The sequence below is a fragment of the Malurus melanocephalus genome, unplaced genomic scaffold, assembly GCF_030028575.1.
Source record: "Malurus melanocephalus ecotype Western Australia unplaced genomic scaffold, MMel_1.1 scaffold_0, whole genome shotgun sequence".
In the NCBI taxonomy this organism is placed as follows: Eukaryota; Metazoa; Chordata; class Aves; order Passeriformes; family Maluridae; genus Malurus; species Malurus melanocephalus.
This window is the reverse complement of record NW_026623232.1, coordinates 3455400-3469973: the sequence shown is the minus strand read 5'-3', so window position 1 is coordinate 3469973 and position 14574 is coordinate 3455400. Positions and strand designations below refer to the sequence as shown.

General features: G+C 39.0%; 1 long non-coding RNA gene across 1 annotated transcript in view; it reads right to left on the bottom strand.

Annotated features, from left to right (window-relative positions):
* Positions 1 to 642: 642 nt before the first annotated feature.
* Positions 643 to 14574, bottom strand: part of LOC130574128 (uncharacterized) — a 15616-nt gene continuing 1684 nt past the window's right edge. The window contains exons 2-3 of the long non-coding RNA XR_008965388.1: positions 10396 to 10508; positions 643 to 1186 (exon numbers count right to left, since the gene is read on the bottom strand). This is a non-coding gene — a long non-coding RNA (uncharacterized LOC130574128). The remainder of the gene's footprint in view (positions 1187 to 10395; positions 10509 to 14574) is intronic.

Genomic DNA, 14574 nt, shown 5'->3' with positions numbered 1-14574 from the left:
CCCTTCATGCATGTTTTGTCTTTATAAACCTAATGTATTCACAATGTACAATCTCCAATCAATTTTCCTATCAAACTTAAAATCTATTTGTACAACTTTAAATTCTCTTGAAGTGCAGATTTTAAGTAATGAGATTTCTCTGCCCACAGGCTGCACTTTTTCAATAATTTAAAAAACAGATATAAATTATAAAGCATCTGGACATAAGATCTTCTTTTCTCACTGAAAAAGGCCATTCTATTTCATAGGATTAGCAAGCAAATTATTTCCTATGAGTCTGAACAACCTGAAAAAATTAATGCTCCTGAAAATTATGCATTATACTGCACTTCTGCTGAAATTCACAAAATGAAAGGGCTGTGAAATTAATATCTGTTAAAATAATAAATCCATGTTAAGCATTGCACACATTACACAACAGATAGTGGAAATGAATTATAAATATTTACACATCATGGAAATGTTATGTGAGTTTCTAACTAGATTATAGTCTAAAACGTAATAATTTGGCGTTTATTTTTAAACATCCTGAAGTAGAATTCCTAGAAATATAGTATATCACTCGTCAGTAAGACTAGCAGCACAAGTTCACAGCATTGTTTAAACTATCTTTTTGTAAATAATCTGAAGTACCACCATAGGAGACAGAGAGAAATATGAGTTTTATTTCCATATTCTTTAAATAACAYTGCAGCCCTGGGAAAAAGTGAGAAGTTGTTAGCAGAAGATAATGCATCTCTTTCAGTTTTTGTCAGCAACAGACATAACATTTTTTTAATATTAAAAATSTTTATTTTTAATCATAGGTTTTACATTTTGCTAGTGACCAGAGGTCAAAAAGGGTAATGAAATGTGCATGAGTATTATCAGTGAAATCATTCTGCCACTTCCAGTTTGAGTTTATTATTCTCTACTATGCACTTTTTGCTGAGAGAATACTTCCAATTAGCACTGCTGCACTTTCAACCTCGGAATTACCCTTGGATTATTCAATACAAAGGAAAAAAAATTGCTAAAAGCACATTCTTGTTTGGATATTTTAAAAACAAAATTTTTCATAGGTAAGGATAGGGTGGTCATTTTCCATGGTCTTCTCTGTACTGATACAGACAAAGTGGTGAGCTTTATTCATCACATCACTCTTGCCATTGGACAAAGTTACTTCCTGCAAGCAGATTTCTGCATTCTGTAAAAAAAACACACATGTATAACCAGTTCAATAAGTACTGTTACTGCATGTTTCTTTATGTRGATTTTTTTTCAGTAATTCTTTTGCATTCATCTTTAGTGCTGCTGAGATTTTCAACCAAAAAATGGCACAAGGTAGCAGCTACAATTTCTGTTCTGTTACAATTTTGTGTGTGTTTGTGTGTGTGTGTGTGTGTGTGTGTGTGTGTGTGTGTGTGTGTGTGTGTGTGTATGAAACAATTTCTCAAACTAGTTCAGAAAAAAATAATAGAAGCAACCCCTTCATATTTCTGCATAAGAGTTCCAGTGAGCTGCCTTTTCTTTGCAGACCACATCTCTTGAGAAACAATACTTTGTAAAAACAGTCAGAGGAGAAGAGAAGAGAGAGATATAAAACTTTAATGGGCTGGTACATTAAAAATGAGGGAAGCAAACAGCAGGAAGCTTAGCCTGGCARCCTCCATTTTACATGTTACATTTTTCACCAGACAGTTTCATTACAAAAATTAGGAATGGTAATTGCTACATATAAATGTAAAGTGTCTCTCTTAGCCCAGCACAGGGGATAAAAACCCCCAACCAAATCCCAAACTATAATGCCACTCTCTGTTCTCAGGATTCTTAAGTATGCAAATAGTTTTTCCACTTAAGATCTTCCAGRCACAGATCTGGTCAAAGCAAATTACCCAAACAGTTTGCATTCATCAGAGAGGAAAAGAGATGATAAGGCAGATAAAACCAATGATTGTAGACATTTTGAACAAAAGCCTCCCATTTTACAGAGGAGATTATCTTGTACTCTAATTCTCTAGTTATATTAGTACCCGAATCTTATTTTCATATTATAAGATAATGTGAGGTGAAATGGTAGATAAAACCTACCTTCACTGAAGTGAATGACAAGATTTTCATTGATACAAATGGAGTACTTTTTTTTCAGGGGTTTTATGCCATGTGTAGTTTTTTCTGGGTTTTTTGTACAAATACTAGCCTTCTAACATAGTTCTTTAACATTCTGTATTATTTGTGCAGCCTGTGTTATGCCTGGTCACATGGAATTGCACATCTCAAAAAAAAAAAAAAAATCATCTAGCATATCAGTTTTAATTCAACTTTCTCATATTCATTTTGTGAATAAAATGTTCTTCTTCTTTTACGTTTTATTTAAGATGGCCATAGTGCATGGAATTATCATATGGAATGTTAGTSTGTGAAACGTTACGAATGATTTATCTTCTAACAAAATACAAAGGTACATAAAATCTTACTTTTTTATATAAATACTTATAATGCTTATAGATGTCCCAAAAGAATCTGTGACATTATTACAGCCTTTTTCTTGTCAAATCTCTCATTGCTCAACATTTAGGACCAGTTCTTCAGTACATCTTGAACACGGGCGCTCTGCACAACAGAGTATTTAGCATCCACTTTTGCCCAGCTGAATACGAGGAGTAAGAATGATGATGCCATGAAGCTCTGGTTATCACTGACCCRTTTGAACAAGACCCATTAAAGTCCTTGTCCTCCCTGCAGGKGTCRTAAGGAATAACTGATCATTATTTTCTTCATAACCATTTGTGACATACTGAAAGAATTGTCTTGTTCCCTTTTGTATTTCCCTTCATTTAGCATAAACTGATACAAACACATCATGATTTCCACATAATTTAGACAAATATTTAGCAAATTCTTTATCAATCCTGTGGCTTCTGTCTCTGGAGACCTGCTTTGTTCTGGAAGTGCCATGTCCAAAGCTGGACACAGTACTTAACAGGAATACCCACTTCTTGCATCCATAACGTTAAGCTCCCATTAACACCTCTTAGAATGAAGTCTGCCTCTTTTTCTGCAAGGATTCCTCCAAATCTTTTCCAGTTCTACTGCTTTTTACAGCCTTTCCTTAATGATCACCACTGGGATGATTTCTGATGCAGTGGATAAAGCTAGTCAGACTCTTACTTGTAAATGGATTTTTCTCAGATTGAAGTCTCAGATTAACCTTTAGGAAAAAAAAATGGGACATTTGTAATCTCTAGTTCATTTTAGAAAAAAGTAATCATTCCAGACCATAAGGAGTGACTGGCAGTGTCATTAGTAAAGATTGTCACCACTAGCAAAGCCCACTTTACAGCAAAAAAGTATAAAAACTGAACTCTATCACAAAGTTCTTTTCACCTGATTCTGAAACAAAAGCATTAATAGGCATACAAGAGGTTTTAATAGAATCAGGTTTTAATTGCTTACAGCTTTTTCAACAGCTGCTGAAAATACTAAACTCATCAAAACAACAAAATCTATAACTTGAACAGCACAGAAGATCCAATTTAACTTCATCTGTCTCCCCAGAGCAAGTACTTAGACTACAACACTAAGATGGTTCTGGATTTGTCCCTGTAATAGCTGAAAACACTTGAAGAAGCAGTATCAGAAACAGYTTCAGATTTATTTTGAATAAAGGATCTGGAAGAAATTCTTCCTTAACCAAAGCCACAAGTCAGGGAAAATTAAAGGATCCCAGGCCATAGCAGAAAGCAGATGCCAGGTTAAGGAAGGGGACCCCTGGTCCAGGCCTGGGGTTGTCTATGCACAGTGATGACCAGCTGGGAGCAGGGAAAATGAATCACAGAATCACAKAATTGTTAGGTTTGAAAGGGACTTCTGGAGGCTGAATGTCAGAAAGAATAACTATTATATATTTTAAATTGCTAGACTCACCATTTCAGATAGAAAGAAATGCATGCTAAAACTGTACATTGTTTTCAGAAACGGGAGAACCAGATTCACACTATCAAAATGAATTGTGTTTTTTTTTCACTGGCTGGACTGAAACATGGGTGGAATTGTTATATTTTGTTTTTAAAAGTCCAGCTTTTCTAGCCTATTTTTGAAATGCAGTTCCAAGTCCAGCACTTCGCTCTGAAATCAGAGACATCAAATTGTTTGCTTTTTAAAATATTGAAAAGATTTAAATTTATTTTCAGTCTTTTCTTTGTTCTAACTGAAAAAAAAAAAAGTGAAAAAAGGTTTTCTAATAAAACTCATTGACAGTCATTCATGCCATAGAAGCACTGTTTTCAAGCAGTGGGCTGCTCCAATGGAAAATACATACCTGCATATATATGTTTATTCTACTGTTTCCTCTTCTAGTAGTMAAAAGGAAGTGCCTGGGATTTGCTTAACTCTTTCTGTTGCATAGTGAAGCTTGTGATCTGAGCCAGGTATTTCTTTGTTACACCTGTTTTTATACACAAAGAATGGACATATCCTTCTTCTTCCCAGACCCAATAGGAACATACAAGAAACAGTTCATCTGGGCATGCTTGTAAGCCTGTCTTTTCAAACACCAGTCTGCTCAAAAGCTTTGTCTTGCCTTCTGCTGAGGGGAAATGCTCCTCCAAGTTCTCCTGACTCTCCTGCTGCAGCTCTTGTGTTTCTGCTTCCAGAGAAAACATCCACGGCTGTGTTCCACCCACTGCCCTTGCTCTTCATTACCAAAAATGGTAATTCTCCCCCCCTCCCAAAAATCACCACCTTAGTCTTTCATATTTCTTGCTTTTTTCTGCTTTAGACACAGCCTTCTCTTTTTGCCTTGTTTGCTTTCATAAAGGAGCTTAACTGCCTTCTTTTACTCAGTTGAAATTAAGAGAACCAGTGTACCAAGTAGCCTGTCCATGATTGCCAAAAATAAGCTTGCTGGAATTCCTTTCAATGCCACAGACCTGTTCATTGTCCAAGTGGAGTACAGAACAGTGATCGCGTGTAGAACGTATCTCTGATTCATCCCCACTCAACGAACAGTGCATAGTTGTTTCTTATTCCAAATATCCTCTTAGCCATGACACTGCCTTGAATCATATTTCAGCTTCTAATGATGCCTTTGATACCTAAAGTAAGTCTAACCCAATATTTTTCAAGACACATGATCCAGGAAATTTTATCATTGCTTATAGAAAATTTTAACAAGAAAAGTCAGTCAAACAAGAGAAGACATACAAATCAAGCTCTCACTTCAGCAAGCTTGAGGAAGAGAAAAGGTCAAACCACAACAAGATCTGGTGATGTCGCCCAGTTCCTCTGAGGGGTTTTGGAAGTCAGATATTGTAGCATGGGGAAGATGCCCTGGCAGAGAGCAAATAGCCCTAGGAATGCGTAGTGCCCCTCTGGGCAAGTATGGAGAAGCTAATAGCCCACTACGACACTGAGATACTGAAGCAAGAATACAGCAACAAAAAGGAGCTTGTTTAAAAAACAATCTAAAATCACTTGGTGGGTGCACACATTTCCAAGAATATGTTCAGTGCTGAGAATTGGATCCTGGTTTTGCAGAGAAAAAAATTTACTGTCCAAGTTAGCCAAAGAGCTGCTGGAAAGCATTGGAAAAATTAGCAAGGGACAGTATTTAAGTGACTAAAATGTTTCCAGATTCCTTGAGAAGCTCTGCCTAGGATGAAGTAGTAGGAAGCTTTCTACCAACTGCTTCTTACCTAAAAAAAAAAACCAAWAGGGAAATAAATAGGAAGGAGATCTTCTTTCTCCCCCTTCATCATGAATGTCACACCTAGGCACTTTTTGGAACCACAACTAATGTACTAAGACTAAGACTAGGTCTTTTATTCTAGAAATCAATCTAGTCTTCTTCTAGAGAAAGAAGAAGGTGGTGGCAGGTGCGGAGATAAAGGGAGGCACTGAGTATTAGGCACAAGGGAACTAAATATAAAGAAAATAACCATTTTCAGCAACCCCTGAAACCACCATATGAAGTAGGAAATGCAATCACATCCCACCTATCTCAGAGCAAACAGCACATGTGATCTCATTAAACTCTGATTTGATATTATGCAAATTTCTCTTTTGTACATTGCCGTCTAGACTTTGTTAACCAACACTATGTTAGCTCCAGGTGAGAGACACAGCTAGGAGACTTTGAGAAGGACAATGTTTTCTGGTAGTAGTGCTAAGAATGACTACTCCATCAGAAGGGAGCAGCTCAAAGGCCACAGCAATCTCTGGCCACCAGTGTTTTTAATATGAGCCCCTGTTCCAGCCCTTATCCCTTTTGGATAAAATGGCCTTAACTGCTGGCCCTGAGGTGTTGGGAAATACCTACAGACCACACAAAGATTTGCAGAGAGGGGGCAAAGAACCTTGTATGTCCCTGTGTGTGCTCTCACACCCTGCTGCTCCAGCAGCTGGGCAGCTAGGCAGCTTTGAAGTTCAAACTCAAATTGCAATAATTAAACCTATTGCTGTCCTGCCCTCTGAACCTGGTTCAGAAATAATGTTTCATCTGTGTTGCATTGGCAATAGTAGAATCTCTTTTGCTATCCAGTCGTAGTGCATAACCCAGGAAATGGCTCAGAGTGGTAACACTGCCAGCAGTGTTAGATCARTAGTCAAAACTGCTTTTGCCCTGGAAATATGTCATTTATAGCTTTGTATTTCATAGGACTTTGCCATTTATAGTGGTGGCATTATGTCTTCTCATCTTTTAAGGTGGKTTTTTTTTTTCTTTCAGCCACAGAAGGATGTCATATACATGAATAATTTTCAAGTTTGACCACCAGCCTGAGATCTGGCAAGTTTAGCACTTTTCATCAACATTAGCAACAGTATGGACAAACTAAACTTTGGGATAACACCATACTCAGCTTGTTATAACTAGGTTTGTGCTATGCAGAATCTGCTCGTTAAATTGTATGAAAAACAATTGATTAAATCTGTGGATTTCAGCATCTGCAAGACATTCTTTGTGGAAATCTACATGGTAGGTTACTTACAGAGCTTTCCTAAGGACAGTGACTATCATGGAGGGCAGATTAATTATTGTCTAATATGTAATATCCTTCAAGGAGAACCTTTTCAAAAGGTTGGAAAAATTTTATTAACTGCAAGGGAGATTATTACATTAGGGTTGAGCGAGAGAGACAATGATCCTAAACCATAAAAAAACAAATATTGTTTCTCTCTCATGAAGATGTATAACACTATTGTGAAAAGGATACATGGGTAAACTCCCACAAAATATTTGGATAAAACATTTGCATGAAATGCTGGCAATGTTATGTAAATACTGTGATGATTAAATGTCTAATTAATTACTACTATTATTAGCATTACATCCATATTTGAACACTCTAATTACAGAACAGTTCTACTGAGTTCAATGCTACACAAATATTTCAGGGGAGAAGCTTCATTTCCCTGGTGAGTCTGTAATCCAAATAGCAAATGCAAAGTAGAAAGGGAAAGGAATTCAGAAAGTGACTCACCCAAGAGCATATAGTAAGTTACTGTCAGAACAGTGTAAAAAAGAAACAAAAAAAAMCCATTCCACCAGTCTTAGTGATATCAGACCATGCTGTCTCTATTTAAATCTTAAAACATGCAAGAGGGTATGAGCCCCTTTATGGTTTTTATCCAAAACCATATCTTCACTATCCTTCTCCATTTGCATGTCTCTGTCACTATTTACAACTGAACCCTCTGAACATAATCAGACATTTGAAAAGCACAGATATTCCTCTCTTACCTCACAATGTAGACAGGAAGTTTAGCCCTTCCCATACTATGTATATTTTGTATGGGACAATATAGCTTGTAAACTTAACATACATAAACCAAAATCGTACAAACCCCATAGAAGTCAAGCACGCAAGAACTCACTGAAAAATACCAAAGGATCAGATGGCCAAAGATACCTCAAGCAGAAGATAGAAACCCTGCACTGATGTTTGCAGGAAGAAAGAAAGGTGTGCTCACTAAAGCACACTCCCAGATCCAAGGAGAGGTTGATCCTGCTGCAAAGTTGGGCTGATGTTCAGAACAAAGAGCAGAACCAGCCAACCTCAAAAACAGTGTAAGCAGAAAGACTTTGGCCTTTGAGTAATACAGTTGTATAATCTGGATTCTCCAAAATTTCTCTGCATTTCTATGTCTGTTTTTATGGTGGCACCAGAGAGCAGCTCTCAAGTTGTGGGACCTTGCACTGGGTCAGTGGAACATGCTGGTTCCTGGTCCCACAGCCCCCAGGCAATAGGCAGCAACCTGCAGCCAGAGCACAGCACATCACAACCATCTTCTTAGCATCTCTACACATTTCTCTCCTTTTTAATGGAAGAAAACAGGCGTTTTAGCTGCAAGGAATAAAGAGATCTCAATAAACACTGGAAGGAGGAAGATCCACTAGAACACTGGGATGAAAAAAAAGGAACTTGTGTAGCTGTGTTTTCCCTGGAGCATTTTTTCCATTTCAACGGAAGAGTAAAAAGAAACTTTAGGTAAATACTTTTTGCTAAATACAGAAAATTCTGTTTTGGAAACGTTGCCTCTGTGACTTGTGTTGCCACTCACCAGAGTGGACAAAGCTTCCCAAGCTCAGTACAAGGTGAAATAGGTGAAATACTCATCACTGCCAGCTGTGACAACGTGTGCCCTACAAAAATCATCCAGATACTGGAGTCCAGCTCAGAGAGGAAAGCAGACAAACAAACCACAATTTCCAGGTGGGAATTACTGGGTCTATAATTTTGGTAGTAAGCTATGATTTTTGTTCAACCAAAGCTACAACTTTCTACTTATTTTGAAGTTTTATTGAACTCCAGCCTCAAGAACTTCAGTCACTAAAAAGGCACCTCTTCAAATCCCTCGTGTGGGTTAGAAATCTCAACAACATTAAGAAAAGCCTATATTATAAAAAGGAGGGGGGGGGGGGAATATGTAAGTTAATCATTATCTGCCTTATCTGATGTTGAAGAATTTTTTCAGGCAAGTTTTCAACCAGTCTTATAAAGAATGTTTACTTCTACTCACTCTGTTATTCACATTGGTTTATATTTGCCCCCAATTGCAGAATTCATGATCTAACCTCTGAAACTGTATTTAGAGATATTTTAAACATGAAAAAGGCATCTTCTTCTTCCATTCCTTCCCCTCCTGCTGAAACATACCTGGCTCACCTCAGAAATCTTTAACAGAAAGATTGTGTAATAACTTGAAATCAAACCCAACACCAGTTTTACTGTGCAGCTATAGCCAAGCTATATTAGGGCCCAGATCAAGGGATAAAAAAAGGCAATTTTTTGTCATATTTTTTATCCATCCTCATCTCTTGCAAGTAAAAAGCAATGAGCTAGTTCAGTCATCAGGACAATTTAGAGGTGTTTTTCTGAATCAGTTATCTGCAARGAGCCTCAGACAGCTGTCCCACCAATGGACTCTGCAATGAAGAAGCAGCATGAGTTCACCTCTTCCCCCACAGGACACCAAACRCAGAAGGAAGCTTGGAAGAACAAGACCTGTGCAAGATCACCACATCCAAGGCTAGAAATGGTATAAAATCCTGCAGAAAGAGTCAAAGGCGTGCCCAAAACTTCACAGGAGCTCTAACTCCTGTTTCTTTCTGTAACAGGCTGTTATGAATTGTGATCCTCAAGTAATTACAATGTTATCTTGAGGATAAACAGTAGGACTGCTATTCCTGGAGAAAATGGGTATCTGCAGGCCCAGGTACTACTGAAATTTCTATGCAAACAGAGATGCTCCCAAATCCACATATGACACTACTGTGAGTGTTCCCATGATTCCCAGCCTCTGCTGAGATCTCTGAGCTTCTTTGCTGTCCCTGGAAATGGCACCTTGTCCTGCCTTTTTGTGACCCTGACTAGCTGTAGAYCCTTCCTTCAACTTCCCAGAAAGCACGAGGGGACAACACCAGAAAGGTGAAGCAGTGACTAGCACTTGCAAAAGATTCTAAGGAGAACCCAGAAGTGCTGCAGATCACAGCACACCACAGATCAATCAAAGCCCAGCAAAACCTGGTCTCCACAGCCAGAAGGAGGGCTCAAAGCTGAAAAWAGGCATAATGCAAATACTTGCAAACGTTTTGGTGGTCCCATGGACGTTATGACTGTTAATGACACCAGAAGTGCAGCAGCTGAATCTAGGGCAGCCTATTTTGAGATAAATTATATTGGTTGTGATCAATGTGACAGTCTGGGTAGGAGGAGCTGAGTAGTCAGCAGCCAAGACACACATCCCTTTCTGGCTACTTTCATCACAGGTATCAACTCTGAAGGGGTAAATGCCTTAGAAGCTTTTCTGGTAAAGGATGAGTACCAATTCAGCAGCACCAACTGGCTAATGAGGAGCTGAAATTACAGAGCTGACAAGAGCTCAGTTTCCCCACACTAGCCGGGTTATACTTACCAGGTAAAGAGAGCAGCATATATCCAATTCATGAAGTTGTGCATCAGGCCCACTTAACCTTGCTGCTGAATTTCCATTCCCTCAAACAGGACCAGCTCCATGAGATTTTGTACCTATAAGAGATGAAACTGGTTCTACTACATGTATGATTTAAATAATTTAGATTTGAAGAATATTATCTAGTTCATAGTCTAAATTTTAATGTTGTTAACTAGAACTAAATTAATGAAAAGTGCTCCACAAAAAGCCAGATAGAAGAAAGGGGCACTTTAAATATGGTTTTAGGCAATTGGCCTCCTTTGTCACAACCTGGGATTTTGCAATCATTATTTCATCTTCTTTGTGTCTGAAGCTTTCGTTCTCCATGATGGTTTCATCTTTTTTGCCAAGCCTCTTCAGCTGTAGAAAGCTTTGGTCCAGGTTCGTGTCTACCACTGCTAATTCTCATTTTCATTCTTGCCAGTTTGTCCTCTGATTTCTTTGATCCTTTGTAGCAAACCTTGAACTCTGTTCTCATTCAGATTAGAATCCAGCATCAAGAAGTAATGTTTTCTTTCCCCTGTAGTTTTGCAGCCTCCAGCTTGTTTAAGCTTGTTATTTCTTCAAAAATTTTCAATTGCTGCAATTGAATTTTCTGTGGTTTCAGGCCATGTTTCTGACCTACATGCAGCATCTGTGACAACAGTTACTGCAAAAGTTACCAGCCACTACAGGCACAATTGCAGTGGATTAACACCTTCCAAGTCTTCTCTCTTTTTCAGTTCCTAAATGTTCTTTCGGCAGCAAGGATTTGGTGCACAGCACTGGGGGAGCAGTAAGTTATCCAGCTGTAAAAGGCACTCCTTGGACTCTCAGGGCCTTGCAGGTGTGTAGGACTATGAGGRGTTTCCAAGACTTTCATTCACTGGGTGGATGAAGAACTCTGCAGATCATCTCCACAGYTGTGTGGGAGGTTCCTGAAAACTCTTGAGAACCTAGGGTGGAGTGGGTGGGTGCCCAGGCTGGYTGCAGCATCTCAAAGCAGCACTGCAGCATAAATGATTGCTCCRTGTGCGTGCCAGAGCACAGCCCACTACAGGTGACTGACAAACRCAATTCTTCCAGCTCATGCAGAGGAGGATGGTGCTTGGCTTTTGCATAGATCAATCTTTTGCATCTGGATGAAAATGCAGGTAAACAGCAGGATCACTTCCTTGGTGCACCATAATGATCATGAATTCTCAGTAGCCAGAATGGTCGTCTGCAGTATCACTCCAGTGTGAGCCAACAAAATTTTCCTGGAGGTTTCTGTCCAAAATGAGGGAGAAAGATTTTTCAGCTGAAACCAGTGAAAGCAATTAGTTGAGTGAGGTTGCTGAGTTATGGTCTTATGAGGTGATTCAACTGCTACAAACATCAGTGTTAACTGCTAATTCCTTGTAAAGCACATCATTGGACAAGGTGTTTAATCCTTTATTGGATGCATCACTGTTTTGTAATTGCTTTATTGGTATGGCCAGTGCTGTTTTGATTAGTACAAAAGTTCTCTTTGCACTCATTCCCTGGCAGTGTATTCTGCATCTCCATGGATGGGGYAGGAGAGGACATTGAGTCTTTAGCTTCAGAGCAATACAATTTTCTGAGGCCTCTTTTTGAAGAATCCCATGAGGATTTTTGGAATCATCTTTATTTTCCACCAGAGGTTTCCTCATGGAGACTTCAATGTCATGAGTTTAGGAATTGTTCAGACAGTATTAGTACAGCAGTTGTTAGAATTATACAAAATAACTAGTATTAAGGATGTTAAGCCGAGAATACCCAAACTTTGCATTCTCAGACAGAGATTAACATGCTGAACACTTCTCTGGGGCCTGACTTTCTCTAAGTAGGCGAGAACATGCCTGTACACAAATTCAGAGGTTCAGAATTTGGCATAGAAGACATMATGGGTGCAAAATTGTATTGAACAGGCCTAACAGATATAGACTTCAAAAAATATTAATTTCAAATAAGAAAAGGAAAAAAGCTCTTMACACCTTTGCAAAAAGGTTTTACAGATTTTAAAATTTGCAAAAAGGATGAGCTASGTAGTCATTGAGTTGCATCTGAAGAATGCTGGGGAAGAGCCATTAATTCTGTGTTCTTTATACTCGTGCATGGAGGCATGAAATTCAAAGTTCATGTACATGTTCTTGAAAGATCCTGCTATTCAGATTTCTGATTTCTGAAACACAAAGCATGCATGTGCCTCCGGGTCCACAATGATGAGTACTCAAGAAAGAAAATACATTCCTCAAAACAGCAAATAGAGTCAAATCAAATAGACAACCTGAAACCAGGTTGTCTCAATGCCAACAAGCCATGAATATGCTGATTTAAAACACTAACAAATTTCATGGACTGCCAAGCTACATAGTTCCCTTAAGCACAGCTTATCAAGAAATTAAAGGTTAAGGGATCATTGTAGGAGCCCTCCTGAGTGGACTTTTTTCTGTAAGAAGATCAGTCACCTGTTTGCCCAACATTTGTCCAATCAACTTCAGTACACCTTTTGTTTGTCCCACATTTGTCCAATCAACTTCAGTACACCTTTTGTTTGTCCCATACGTCTGGGAAAAGCTGGGGCATTGGTACTGATTCCTTGACCTCTCTGCTCTGATATTCTGACCAGCAATGTAACTAAGTACTGATGCTTTACAGTTTTCATGATACACCTGAGACACTGCAGATTCAAACCCTGCACAGAAATGAGATGTTGTGTGGAGTTTTCTTAGTAATTGCCCTAAGGGGAAATGACCTTTTGTCTCTTGGTCTTATCTGGTATTAATTTCTTCCCTGGTTCTCTTGGGCTGCGGTKTTCTTTTCCTAAGCCTCTTTCTCTTGCAAATACATTTCTTGCATTTCTTACCTGTACAGAGCTACTGAGCTCTTTGTTGCTATGGTTTCCTTAAATGTTCGCATGTCTGTCCTCTCCTGTTTTCCACAATATACAATTCAAAACTTTTGTCAGCCAGGATCTTAATTACTGACATAAGTCACCTAAGTTAATGAGAGACTTGCACCTTTAATACCATGATTTTTGCATTTTATGGTTTTGACTTAATCATTCGCAAAGATTTGACAGAAAATGGTTTTGTCTCCTAGAGCTCTCCTTCATTGCAACTCATAAAAAGTATGAAACATGAAAGAAGCATTCAAAAGGTAAAGCCTACAAATATAAAAGCCACCTTCACCCAATTCTTAAAATACAGTTTTTCAAGCAGCTTGCCTAATCATGATCTTCCAGGTCCCAATGCTATCTTCACCTCCCCTGGGATCTTCATGCTGCTTAACAAAGAAGGTAAAACATTTTGTCCAGATGATAATTTCTGCCAAAAAACATGTGACTCATAAGGATACTCAGGTGAGGCTAAATAAAAAACAAGGTCGGGCAAAGTTCATGTTGCTTTTCTTCCATCTACTCGTGCTACATTCTGGTTTCGAGGCTGGTGGCTGTTGGGCAAGCAGAAGAGCCACATTTGCTCAAGTTTCTGTGTCACTGGATTGCACAGACATTTATGTGTATATACAACCCAAATCGTTCTTCATTCTTCAAAAAAAAAAGAAAAACAAAACACCCCAAACCCCCACAAAACACCAAACATCATTTATTTGRCTCGTATAACCAGAAGTTTACCATCTCCTTCTTGTAAAGAGAAAGAATACAAAGCACTAGCAATTCAGTAGTAACATTCCGGGCAGGAAATTTCACCAATAGATAATGGTATCTTTAACAGYGACTACAAGAAATTTGTGTTTGYTTATTTATTTATTTTCATGGAACTTGTTAGAACAAGAAGTGCCACATGAGCMATGGGACAAGGGGTGTGTGCAGTGAGCACACCTCCTACATTTCCCGTTGATGAACCACCAGCGCTTTGGTTTAGCCGCATGGTCTCGTTTTCAGCCTCATCCCTGCCCCTGGCACATCATTCCTCCTCCACATTGACAGTGTCCCGTGCTTTTGGAACGAAAAGCCGAAGCGGACGAATGCCTCTGCGAGCTCTGTGAGGCTCTGCAAGGAGATGCCAAAGTCGCATCGTAAGAGAAACGGAGGGKCTTTACGCCGCCGCCGGCTTCAGAGGCACCGCCGCCCCACCTGGCAGTGGCGGGACACCCACTCCCTCCGCCGGGCCCCGATTCTTTTCGGGGACACCGGCC